This window comes from Adiantum capillus-veneris, chromosome 17 (assembly GCF_014529385.1).
Source record: "Adiantum capillus-veneris isolate H3 chromosome 17, ASM1452938v2, whole genome shotgun sequence".
Classification (NCBI taxonomy): domain Eukaryota; kingdom Viridiplantae; phylum Streptophyta; class Polypodiopsida; order Polypodiales; family Pteridaceae; genus Adiantum; species Adiantum capillus-veneris.
Genome location: NC_140947.1, coordinates 26,241,612 through 26,254,596, shown reverse-complemented (window position 1 = coordinate 26,254,596; position 12,985 = coordinate 26,241,612). Strand labels below are relative to the sequence as shown.

Sequence of the window (12,985 nt, the reverse complement as noted above, 5' to 3'; positions counted from 1 at the left end):
TGCATTCCATAGCCAAGAGTGTTGGTGTAGGCTCTCACTTCTCACAAACTTAAAGAAGGAGGTGGAGTTCCTCAACTTTCACCAAGTGAGAATGAATCCACAAAATGAGTGTGGGTGTGTGGTGTATATCCCCCCAGCACCCCCCTTGCTTGCTTGGGGCAAGTTGTAGCTTTTACACATGTTTCAAGCTCATTGGACCCCTCTTCCCCCTAGCCAATCACATGCAGCATGCATTCAAGTACATGGGTATACACCATGTGGAAATGCCCTTGTGTGGAAAGACTTTGCACCAATACAACACCTAAAGAAGAATCCATATGTCTTATATATCCATCGGGAATGCCCAATGCTCGTTGGTAGGAGTTCTCACTGACATTGTCTATTGCATTGTTGCGCTTGAAGCCATTGTCTTTCACTTGTTGCTGCATGAACAAATAAATTGGTAGGCACGATGTAGTAAGTTTGTGTAGTAGCCAATCAGCTCTACCGGTCAATAATATCTTTTATGAGCCTAGAAACTTGTACTTAAAATGGATGTGGTAGGCCTCAATAGCACCGTTTGTGTCTTGCCCTGCATGTGTGAAATTGCGTGTTGCACATACCCACATGCCTATGTGCAAAATCATGAATCTTGTAAGAGAAATACAATGAGAGTACACAAAAAAAATATGAGAGGGAGTTTACTGTGCACCTATCTTTGACTCCCAGTATGTTTTCAAGTACAAGATGAACTCCTCCTCTTCGTTGTACTTTGACTAGAAGGACTCCAACAAAAGCTTCACATCCTCCTTGTGGCATTCTCTAATTAAGTAGGCTTGCCATACATATTCATAATCATTCCCAATGTGCGGAACATATATGCCCTCGTTGGACAATCTTTCACCTTCTTGATGAGATGCTTTAGCCAACACCTCTTGGCATGCCATAAACATAACAAAATAGGTACATGGAATACATCCTGCAAAAAGGATATGCATATGTGAGATTACACTTGTCACATAAAAGATTGACATACCGTAAAGCCTCTATTTCTTTTTCAACATCGTTGACCATGAATGCTCTAGGCTCCCAAGACTTAAAGTGATCCAACATATGGTTTCTAAAGCTTGTGAGGCTTGTACGGGTCGTTTCGAATGTGCCCGAAGAAGTCAAGATCCATGCAATGGGAACACCATTGCGATGACTATGAAAGACTAGTATAGTGTAGAGATAAAACTACAGCACAAGAGTGCTTGTCATAAGAATGCAACAAACTACACATTGAATTCGATCAAGCATATTATGAAAATGCCAATAACACCCACCTTGTACTTATTTGTTCCAAAGGTTGCATCCATTGCTAGAAGGTTTCCATTCCCATACTTGTAGCACATGTCTCTTGCCATGGAGTTTGGATTCCTAGCATAAACTCCACATTGTGCATTGCATCTTGTGATTGATATATGAATATGTTGAGCATATTTGCATTGAACCGACACCGCATACTTTTGGCATCATTATCATGCATTTGATGTTGGTCAATGGAGAGCTTGCTCCCTATATTCATAATATCACGTATGCACAAGAAATCATCCCCCCTCACCACCTTGTAATTAGGATCCTCTTCCGTTTGGGTGTGTAGTGGTTGTATATGCTTTTCCATGACTTTTTGGGGAGAAAATCCACGATAAAGCATACTTGATACCCATATCTTTTTGTGCAATGAAATCCAATGGGAGAACTTCAAAGATGCATTTGGATGAGAAGAACGATGACATACTTCATCTGCTTTATTGGTGTGATAGGGATGGATGTAAGATATCACACCTACATCTGGCTCCTTAGCCAATCGCTTCACACTAAACTGGCACTGGCAACCTTTCAAGAGTAAGCCTTTAGTGAGCGGGGCACACCTCTTCTTTGTACTAATGGACACTGGCCACACCCGCATCTACACACTACGCACTCTTTCAATTGGTATTAGAGCCATGGTAGTGATCAATTGTGGTGCTCCTTTAGCAACCTACAGAGCTAGGTTCTTGGCGGCATCGATTTGGTGGTGGTTCAATGTGGATCTAGCAAGGATTTGTGGCATTTGGAGTAGATCAAGTGGATCGCAAAGCTCAGCTTACCCACCCTCGTGTGCAAGCCGCCTAAGAGAAGCTTGGAATCTTGAGAGGCATCAAAGGAGTTCTATGGAGAGATGGGGACAATGAAGCTTGGAAAGAAAAACGATGAATGCACCTTAGAAACAAGAGCGCTAGAGTCAATCTTGCCTTAGGCATTGAAGGTAAGGTTGAAATTCAAGAAGTTGAAAGCAAAAGGGGATTTTTTGCAGCTCTGTAGAAATGGTAGAAATGGAAGCTTGAGATTGTTATTTTCCTTGAAGTTAACCTTAGGGTTTGAAGAGATTGGAAGCCCTTTCCTTTTTTGAAGTTCAACCTTAGTAAGGAAAGGAAAGTAGAAAGGCTTCAACAAGGAAACAAATCAAGCAGCGGGCTCGATCTGGCTGAAGCTCATGAGGGAGAGATTGTGAACGTGTGTGAGCATACACACACTAGTGAGATCATTTGAGTGTGTGTCTACTCTTGGCATTTAGAGTGGGAGATCTCCAAGCAAGGAGAGCACATTTGTGCGTGCCATGCACACACACTTTCCTCCGACATCGACATCAATTACTCTTGACTTCTACATTGACTTGATGACTTTGACATAGAGTGAGGAGCATCCGTTTTCCTTCTTGACCATTGGCTTTGAGCATCGACGGCTTGGCATTGGCTTTGAGCATCCGCGACTACGGAATCGATGCACTTCCATCCGGTGATAAAAGTCAACATCGATCGTTTTTTTTCTCGGTTTTGATATAGTGAGAGCGAGAGAGAGCATTCTGGCTCTTCTCTAGTGTATTGTCGCCATCGACTACCCTTCGAGGCCCATTCTAGAGCAGTTTTGCTTCAAAAATTTCCCTCAACATTTCAGCTTTGAATGCTCTCCACTTTCTAGTTTTGACAACACATTTTAGACACATGCGGCTCCGACGGAATATCTCCGAGCGGATTTTTCACGAGCAAGCTTGGCTTTTGGACAACGTTTGTGTCTAGTTTTTGGTTGACATGCTTTTTGACTGACGAGGTAGTGCACCTGATTTCAAGCGTTTTGCTCATAGGTTGCACATTCTTTGCTATGTAGATTATGTGGCACATGTAGTGCGTATGTATGACTATGTGGGTCACTCCAGAGAGTAGTTACAACACGGTTTTGTGCAATTTCATGCTATATATGCATATGCAAATACAATGTGAGCTAGGTATAGCTCACAGTTGGCAGATTCACAAATTTACATGCATTTTGGTGGATAGGTGCAGTCATCCATAGAGCCATTTGTTCAAGAGTGAGCTAGTTTGCTAGATTTTTTGCAAGTTAAGTATACCATATGTGGATCTATCTACCGAGACATTGAGTTGTTGGGAATAGGTTTTGATCTATGATCCCGACCTTCTGTGTGAACCTCCACTAAGAAATGAAATGATTGTCAACCACTGTGGCCCTCCCCCAACCCTAGGAAAAGAGTCCACATGGTGGAAGGTAGGGCCCACCATGTGGAACCCTACCCCCAACCATGTTTAAAATGAGTAATAAAAACGTCCAAGGAACTAATGAATCAATAAATGTTCCAAGTGGTAACATTTATATGTAGAAGGGTTTCCATTTGGAGAAGTGGTGCTTTTAAGGCTAATATAGGAATGCCCAAACATATTGAAGGAGCAGTATAATCTAGTGCACTCAAGTTTAGTTTTGAGTAAGAGAAGATCTCTTACCATTTCTCTCCAGAGAAAAGGGAGTTGTGTTTGAAAAAATAGATCAACTTGCTTGTGTATGAGCATCATCCAATATCCTATAAAATCATAACATATTAGGTTAATGTTGTCAAAAGCTCATAATGACAAAACCATAGTTTTCACACTCTCATAAACTTGACTGAAGGAGGAACTCAAGGAGTCCTAACCCATCCCTTTGGATTGGGTAGGCCAAGTTTAGGTAGTTAGTCTGGTCCATTAGATGATGCTATCCTGACTAAAGGCTAGCTAGAAAGAGGTTTGTGTATGTTTGAATTGATTATCTAACAATAGTTTGAAGAGTACAAACTATTGAATCATATAATGGACCAGACTAAACAGAGACTTCATACCAATGAAAATAAACTTTCTTTATATTAATAAGCAAAAGGGGAAAATATTTGTACATATCATTGAATTACTTTTATTATAATAACAATAGTTTTTACATATACATTGAGTTTTTGTGACTTAATCAGATAGAATGGATATAGGTCCTTGTATGTCGCTGAACTGTTGCATCTGCAATTCCAAGGAAGAAACCTATTACCTGCCACCATCAAAGAAACAAAAACAAGAACGCTATTAGTACTCTTGTTAGTACTTTCTTGGGAAGACAGGTGTTGATGATCCCTTCCCCTTGTTATCGGTGTCCAGAAATACTACCATCCTAGCAGCTTGTAGAAAAATCTTGAATATAATGTCCATCATGAATAGATCTCAAGTGTCACATTTTGTAGTAAAAAAGGTGAGGGTTTGACACAATTGTGTCTATACGTACTAAATAGTTTTGAAGCATGTAATATTGCTCTATCTTGAAGAAAATTAGACAAAGTCTCCTTTGTGCAATGATAATTTTTTGAAAATAAACCATAAGCACATATGAGATCTGACTTGAGGATTTTGTAAGGAAAAGTTCCAATTAGTATATGGAGGAAAAAACCAGAGAGTACTTAGAGATATGAGGTTTGGATGATGTTGTGGAGGGAAGAAAGGTAGGGAATGTTGGTTAATCTCCATTGAAATAAAATGGTTGCTCATGAATGTATTAGAGAGATAATTGCTATTGCATATAGAGGTAATGGAGTATCCCATTGCTCTCAGTTGGAGTTGGAGATGAAGAAGCATGAGAGAGAGAGAGAGAGTGGGAGAGAGAGTAGATCTGAAACCTTAGAGGATCTCCAATTTTTGTCAGAAGTAGGTAGCAAAGAATTCCCCTTTAATGATTGGAAGAGAGAGAAGCGACAAGAGAGAAAAGGGGGGGGGGGGGGAGAGAGAGAGAGAGAGAGAGAGAGAGAGAGAGAGAGAGAGAGAGAGTTGATTCATGTTTTAGAGAAAGAATGCAATGAGAGAATGTGAAAAAACTACTTCTTTGACAAGGGAAGGGATGAAAAGTGCTTCCTTTAATGACCTCAAAGTGAGAGAGAGTGGTTTCATTGTAAGAGAGAGAGGACAAGGTGGAAAAAAAAGTAAAAATATATATTATAAAATTCAATTACCCACCTCTCTTTTGGGTTAAAATAGTCTATTTTTAAAAACAAATATGGAAATGGCATTTTCAAAAAGCCCAACATAAGCCTTTTTGCCCACTCTTTTAGGCTTGGTCAAACTTGGCTTAAGCCTTAAGAATTTCCTTAAACTAAAAAATAAAGAGTCCCTCCTATAACCCATTCACTTCCTAATGGCCATGGTTCCCGGCTCGTCCTGGTCCATGCGGCAAAGGCTCTACGTGGGAGGTAGTCTAGTGGACTTGCCAAGGCTTAAAAATCATGTTGAGTTGAACTTTCAAATCCGCCCAGCTTACTCGAAAATAGGGTGTCCAATTTGAGCTCAAAACCTCATGCAGTTTCCCCCAAATAGAAAGGCAATTGAGCTCGGATTATGAAGGGTTTCACACACAAAATCACACACACACATCCTAATTTAGCAAAAAATGGGTGATGGAGTTGAGAGGGTTCCTAGCCTTGTAATGGAGCGATTGGAGGCTCTATGGAAATCTCTTGATGACACAGACAAATAATGCAATAATTTATGACTTAGAGAATAATCAACTGGAGTTGCAAACTATGCCAAAAATTAACGCCAAGATGCATACTAGATGCAAGGAAATTTTCATAATTAATGAGAGATAAATGAATCCTAATTACTCACATTAATTTCAATCTTATTAACCAAGGAGGGTAGTGGCCAAATGATCTTTTCAACAACTTGCTTAAGTTTGATTAAGAGCTTGTGATGAGGAGTTTTATTAGAGTATGCTAATGTGATTGATTAAGCTATTGACAATGATCAAATGAAGAGATTAATAGGCCTAGAAGTGAACCATCAAATCTAACACCCTATGAAAGGGATTGGTTGTGATAGAAACACTAGTGAGCAATTCATGGAAAGTTTAGTGTGTTAATCGCAAGATATTGGAATGCTAATAGAGATAGCAAAACATAAGTAGATTGGTAAAAATCTAGATGCTAATGGTGGATAAAAGTAGGCTCAAATGATGGGGCAAATGCATGATACCAAGTGTGTAGCTTTGGCTTCTTTTATAGAGTAGGGATAGAGCATCTAATGTCATAAGTGATTATGTGAGGGATGCAAGCTTCCAAAGTAGAGGGGACTTCCACTAGTTGGTGGTGCGGATATGTCACACACCCCAATAGTGTGGGTGCTATTTGTGAAATAGCAATTTCTGATAGAAAAGGTCATCTTAATGGAAGTTGACTACATGTGGATGTGCTAGGAGCTTATGCACCCCTCTGTGGTGTGTTTGTAAGGCAACTCTCTCTCTCTCTCTCTCTCTCTCTCTCTCTCTCTCTCTCTCTCTCTCGCGTGCATTAGTTGCATGTAGAGCTTTAGTTTCTCTCTTGGGCGTTGCCTCTCAATGCTTGCTTCTCTCTTTGTAAACCCCTGCATCCATGCAATATTCTCTCTCTCTCTCTCTCTCTCTCTCTCTCTCTCTCTCTCTCTCTCTCTCTTTGAATCCTTTAAAAGGTGGCCATATTAGTGGAAACTTTGTAGTGTTATTATCTATAATTATAAACCCATTGTCTACAATGAAAAAAAGAAATCTTTAACGATGGGTTTATAGCCAACCATTGAGTGCATAGCAAACCTAATCAACAATACACATAACGCTAATTGAAACAAATCTTTTGTTTGACCTTGTTTTTCAAGGCTAGACAACCATGCTATCTATAAAAATCTAAGGTATTGATCGGGATTCATAAGCAGATTACCTAGAATTTATTCCTCCCCACCCCCTTCACCCTCACTCTCACGCTTGCCTCCACTTGCAATATAAGGGCAGGATATTCACACACACACACACACACACACACACACACACACACACACACACACACACACACACACACACATATAGAGAGAGAGGGCTTCTAGATGACAATGCCGCCTGTTCACCAATAAATCAAAGAGAAATTTTTATAGCGTCGTAGCACCCATATTGGATCCTCTGAGTTTTAGGGCTTATTGAGACTGTGCACTCTCTGTATGATGCTCTTCCACTTGATCATTTCCACCTTGCTTCACTTGGCTCTCCTAATATTCACATTGTGCATCACACATACTGCAAAGAACGCTTCTTCATAGGTTGTAACAAATAGTTGATTATTTTTTGGTGGCTCAACGAGGCTTGACTAAGAACCTTCCTCCTTGAGAATTGTGGAGATCTATGTGTGTAGGGGAGAGCGGTGTGTGTAGAGAAGGAGAACATAGGATAAGTTTTGGGTGGAGTCAGAGCGTTATTAATACCTCACAAACTCCATCTAAACTCTTTATTTGATTACCCCAAAAACCTCCCACTTAACGACCAATGTGGCCTAAGTGGAGTAAAACAAAAAATATACAATTGTAAGTATGACAATGGCTTCACTTCACACCCATCAAATTTTATGCAATGTGCAAACCACTCCACAAGTAATCTCTTCATAGGAGCATCCTAATGGTTGTCATTTCGTCGACTGGCTGCCAAGCCACCATATTGGTTCTAGCAAAGCAATAACCACAGACATAAAAATTATCATCCGTGGGACGTAGCTTCCCTGACTAGTGCATGGAGGCTACAAGAGATAGCCAATCTCTCAAGAAAACCCATGTCTAAGTGGTTTCTACCTAGTTCGGTCTCAAATGTGTGTCAGAATTCAATAGCTACTTTCCTTACTGCAAGCTTATCTAGACAAATTTGTGTAGCTATGAGACTCCAAATGCAACGAAATAATGCCTAGCATGAGCAGAGTATCCTTAGCACTCTCATGTGCTCAAATGTCATTTCTAGCACTTGGAAAATATTGCACATAAGATAAGAAGCCTAGTTTAGGTTAGTCGGTTTTGGCATTTGAAGCACTCTATGGCTTCCTCTAGATGTGCTCTATCTATTCCTAAAGTCAAAAACTAGTTTTGGTGCATGTATTGTGGACAGGATAGCGAAAACAGCTCGTAGATGGGCACGACTAAAAACATATTTTCATCACAAGAGACTTACGTTAAATGGAAGAGTCACCTTGGAACGTGTTGGTATGCTCGGAATAGCAATGCAACATCGTATGAGAGAGACACAAAGGGTTGAAGAAAACAATAGACTCACAGTAAGCTTCTACAGCCTACGCTCAATTTTATTATCCAAAAACTTAGGTCAATAGTTACAAAAACTGGATTTTATACCTTAGCCAAGGTTTGAGAATGGATTCCTAGCTAATTGGGCTCAATGAGAAGGCTTAAGAACTGCATAAAGTTACAAATTTGGAAGCTCTTGGCCCCTTTACACTTATTCGCAATCAATAAAATTACAACGGCTTTGGACTTTGCGAGATTTTTCATTAATACAAAGGGTTTTAATACAATTAATTGGGATAAAAAATGAGAGTAGCGTCCCTTTGATGCTCTTTTCTTTGGCTTTGTTAGCTGAACAGCTAACATTCCCCCTCCTTTCATATGTCGTCCATGATATAGCTACTTAGGGTGGTAAGTAGTGGTCGGACTTTCTCGCTTCAGTCCTCCTGGCATGATGCTAAAGACCTTGTTGGTACTCGAGACGAAGTTCTTTGTCCTCTATTGACATGAATTGCATAGATATTCTGCTCCTTTGCTCGACTACTAAGTAGCTAACAAACTTGGATCTTCAATTGGTGATGATGGAGCCAAAGATTTTGGATTTGTAAGTGAAGAAGCCCGTATAGAATGCTTCTTCAAAGGTTTGTATGTAATACGATGACAAAAACATCATATTACAATGCTTAAATTGGTGATGACAGGGCCAAATATTTTGGATCTATAAGTGAAGAAGCGCATATAGAATGCTTCTTCAAAGGTTTGCATGTAATATGATGGCAGAAACTTCACCTCACCAAAAAATCCATGGAGCACTTCCTACGAAGGTTGGCCTCATAGATCATAGCACAGTACATTGTTACCTTGAAGAAGGACATTTATGCTGCATATTTTTGCTCCGTGCGATGGAAAGTTTGTATGCAAGTGAGGAGCATTTTTGATATCTTGACCATCATGATGCATGCCAAGTTAGGTATCCCTCTAAACAGTTGGATAGTAGAAGAGAGTGTGTCAACCATATAGTTTTCAATGGGTGGGCCATTTTGTGGTGGTGGTAACCTTGGGTAATTGAGCTAGGTTGGCCTCCTTTGTTGGATGATTGAGTGTTCTTGCCCGCTTTTGACTCTTGGTACCGAACACTGCACAGGATCTTGCTTGATATTTGATGGCACATTTGTATACAAGACGAGATACCGGTGCCGGTTTAGCCAAATCTCTTGCCATTTTGCATGTGTCATTGTTCAAACTTGATGATTGGGAAGGGGAGAGCTTGATGATGCCATGCTTCATTGATATTGGCCAGTGTGATAAGGTTGACATTAATTAAGTGCAGGATGGGCTCTTTCCCACTGCATCGCCTCTTTCCAAATTCGCTCTACCTCCTCTTTCACTTGTTTCTTCAAAGCAACTTCCTCATCCACATTTAAGCCTTCTGGTTCAGCTAAGGGTCCAACTTCTTCTTGGGGAATTTCTAGCTCTAGGAGATTGCCTTCTTGAGTGGTGTCTGCTTCAAAGTCCATGAGCTGTAATACATCTTTATCTCCCATTTCCGAGTCTACGTATTCTCCCTCCAATGTGGATGCATGGGCTTTGGCAGCTTCTTGAGCTTTACTGAGCTTGACTTCGAGTTGTTCAATCTCTTTTTAATACCCTTCTTCTCGCTACATGAATCCAATGGACAATTCTCTCCTTTGCATTTGTTCTAGCTTTAGCTCCATTTCTAGGTCTTGAACCTTCTGTTCCAAAGCTTGGTAGGCCTCATCTGTTCCCTATAGTGTGGTCATTTTTGGGTTGTCCTTGAGCTGATTGAATACTCATCAATGTCGTCTAGACTTTTAGTTTTTTGGAGTGGCTTGATTCAAGCTGATCCGTTTGTGTGTTTGGAACCTCCGTTGATAGGGATTCATTTGGCTTATCATCTTGATCCTTTTCAAGCTCCTCAGTAGGCTCTATCTGTGCTTCTACATTTTTAGCATTTGGAGCACTTTCCTCTTGTTGTGGTTGCTCTCTTGGAGGAATAAAGTGTAGAGATTATTTAGTGTGTACTTGTTCCGATGCAGACAAGTCCTCTCTAGCCTTTTCCTGATCTCTTTGATGTTCTTCTTGTTGATAGAGATGTTCTAACCCTTCCCGAGGATCATCATTTAGATCATACATGGGGTTTTTGGATTGAACTTTGAACATTTTGAGCGATGGTTTCCATTTCTCTGCAAATTCACCTTTGAGCCCTCTTTCCAGCTTAAAAGAAGAAACTTACCTCTCAACCCTTGCCGCTTTTTGGACTAGTTCCTCTACTAGTGTTGTAGGTCTTGGCCTCTTCTTGGGTCCTCATCATCTATCTCAGATTTTCCTTTCTCTCTTTTCTTCCGTTCAAGAGGAGTTTCCTCCTCCTCCTCTTCTTCTTTGTCGCTTTTGGTGGCCTTTGCTGTGGTAGTCATCTCTTGTCTTAGGACATTGACTAGTCTCATTCGTAATCTTGTGGCTACTAGAGGTGCTCTAGTTTTAATTTCTTCATCATCATCATTTTTGCATAGGAGCCATAAAGTTTGCTCTGCCTAGCCGATAGCATGATAGGCTATCCGTGTTAGTACTTCTGGAGCCCCCATGAATGAAATATGCTCTGGCTTCTTCACATGTGTGAGGGTTGTAAAGACATACTGGGCATGGTTCACTTCAGTTACTCCCTTTTTCTTTGATGCTTGAGTGAATGTAGAAGCCACGAAATGATTTGGAACCGTGTATTTGGGAGGCAGCTTTATGGTGAAATGGAAATGATGGTGATAGAGCCAAAGTGCTCGTTCTATCTCTTTTTGCTTTAAACCAGAGAATGAAGTAGATCTACTGGTGAAAATGTCGGTTGTGGATACATGGAGATCTCTCATTGATTTTCCTCCTTTTTGCAGCTTAAGGACATTTGCAACTTGATCCTCTATGATGTTTAATTCTATTAGGGAGTAATTAAAATCTAAAATGGTTGCCCTACCTTCTTATGTGATATTATCTAGCAGTTCATAGGCCCGCTTGTAATCCACACCGCATGGCTCTAGCTCTATGTAGTCCTTGAGGCCAATCTTCTCCCAAAGTGGCTTGATCTTCTCTGGCAAAGTCTTGAGCTTCCTTTGGCATCATTTGGATTTCTACTTTGGATCCATATGCGCTTTTGAATGTGCCATGGTAGATGGTGACATGTTGACTCTCCAGTTGTTCCTTGGCAAGCCATGTGACATTTTCTTCTTTTAGTAATTCTTCCTCTATCGAATATGGAGGAAGCTCGACCAACTTTTCTTTCCTGGTCTTCTTCTTTGGAGCTCCTAAAGTGGATGAGAGAGAATCTGACACAAATTCATCAAACTTGGTTGTCAGACTAGTTCGAGTAATTCCCAACAAGTAGAAAAGCTAATAAAGCAAAGACGAGCGATAAAAAGTACAATTTTGGCAAACTTTATCTTAGTCGCACCTAAGATACAGATGTGTGTAAATGCATGCACAGTGGTGCCAGATTGAATGCATAGGATGTGTATGTGTTGCAGATGATGTGCATGAAGTTTGATGGCTTTTGGACATTTGTGGTGAGAGTTATGGACAATTTTGTGTCCACTTTTTCCACTTTTAGAGCTTTTGGTAAGTGATGGATTTATGCTTTGACAAACTTGATGGAACTTGGCAAGATACTTCCTTTGAGCCCTATGAACATTTTTGTGTCCAAAAATGACAAGTCAGGTCATCCTGGTTACATTTCTATCTTAGGTGCACCTAAGATAGATTTGGCTTATTTTGAGTCATTTTGAGCTCATGTAAACTTGATTGGCTCTGTAGGGTTGAGTCTTGGTGCTTGATGAAGTTTGGGCTCATTTGACAAGCTAAAAGTCAGTTATGGCCACTTTTAGTCTCTTTGGTGCGGTAAAGTGTAACTTAGGGTAGTTTATGCATGAAAAAGGTGTATCAGTGTGATGTAGGCTTTGTGATGGGTGAGGGGATTATGCTCTTGTGAAAATATGTGCAACAAGTGCTTCCCACAAAGCAAATCACTTCGGCGTGTCTAAAATAAAATTTACATTTTATTGTCACTTAAGCCCTAATCTTGCCCTATCTAGCTTCTACTATGCTAGTTATGGTGGGTGATGGCCTTGGTTGTGTTTTCTTGTACTTGGTGTTGGCCCTGATGAAGTTGATGGTCCTCTTTTGATTTGAGCTTGACTTGGAGTCACTAGCCAGTAGATGTGTGCCCATTGAAGGCTAGTAACGTCGTGTAATATATAGAGTGCGGTGAAGATATGGTCATTTTTCCCTATCCCGATAATTGGGAATCCAATGCACCCTAATTCTCCACAGTTTTCCAACATGATGGACTCAACACATATGTCAAATTCGTCTAGATCTGGCCCCTTTATCTTCAGCGTGCCTAAGATATTGGGTTAACTTTTCTGACATTTTTTACACTTCGGAGCTTACTAATGTGTCCCCCCACTAGTGATGATCCGATGATCCAAGTTTGGTGCAATTTGGATGTCTGGTGTGTCCGGTGTTAGTGTTTTTGTTCTCGAAAGTTCCCAAATTGCCCTGTGTTGCCGTGCCCCCTACAGCCCTTGTGGTCGACAAAGTGATAA

At 40.5% G+C, this 12,985-nt stretch overlaps 1 pseudogene; it reads right to left on the bottom strand.

Moving 5' to 3' along the window:
- Positions 1-209: 209 nt before the first annotated feature.
- On the bottom strand, positions 210-1,930 carry LOC147436952 (uncharacterized; annotated as a pseudogene).
- Positions 1,931-12,985: the final 11,055 nt, after the last annotated feature.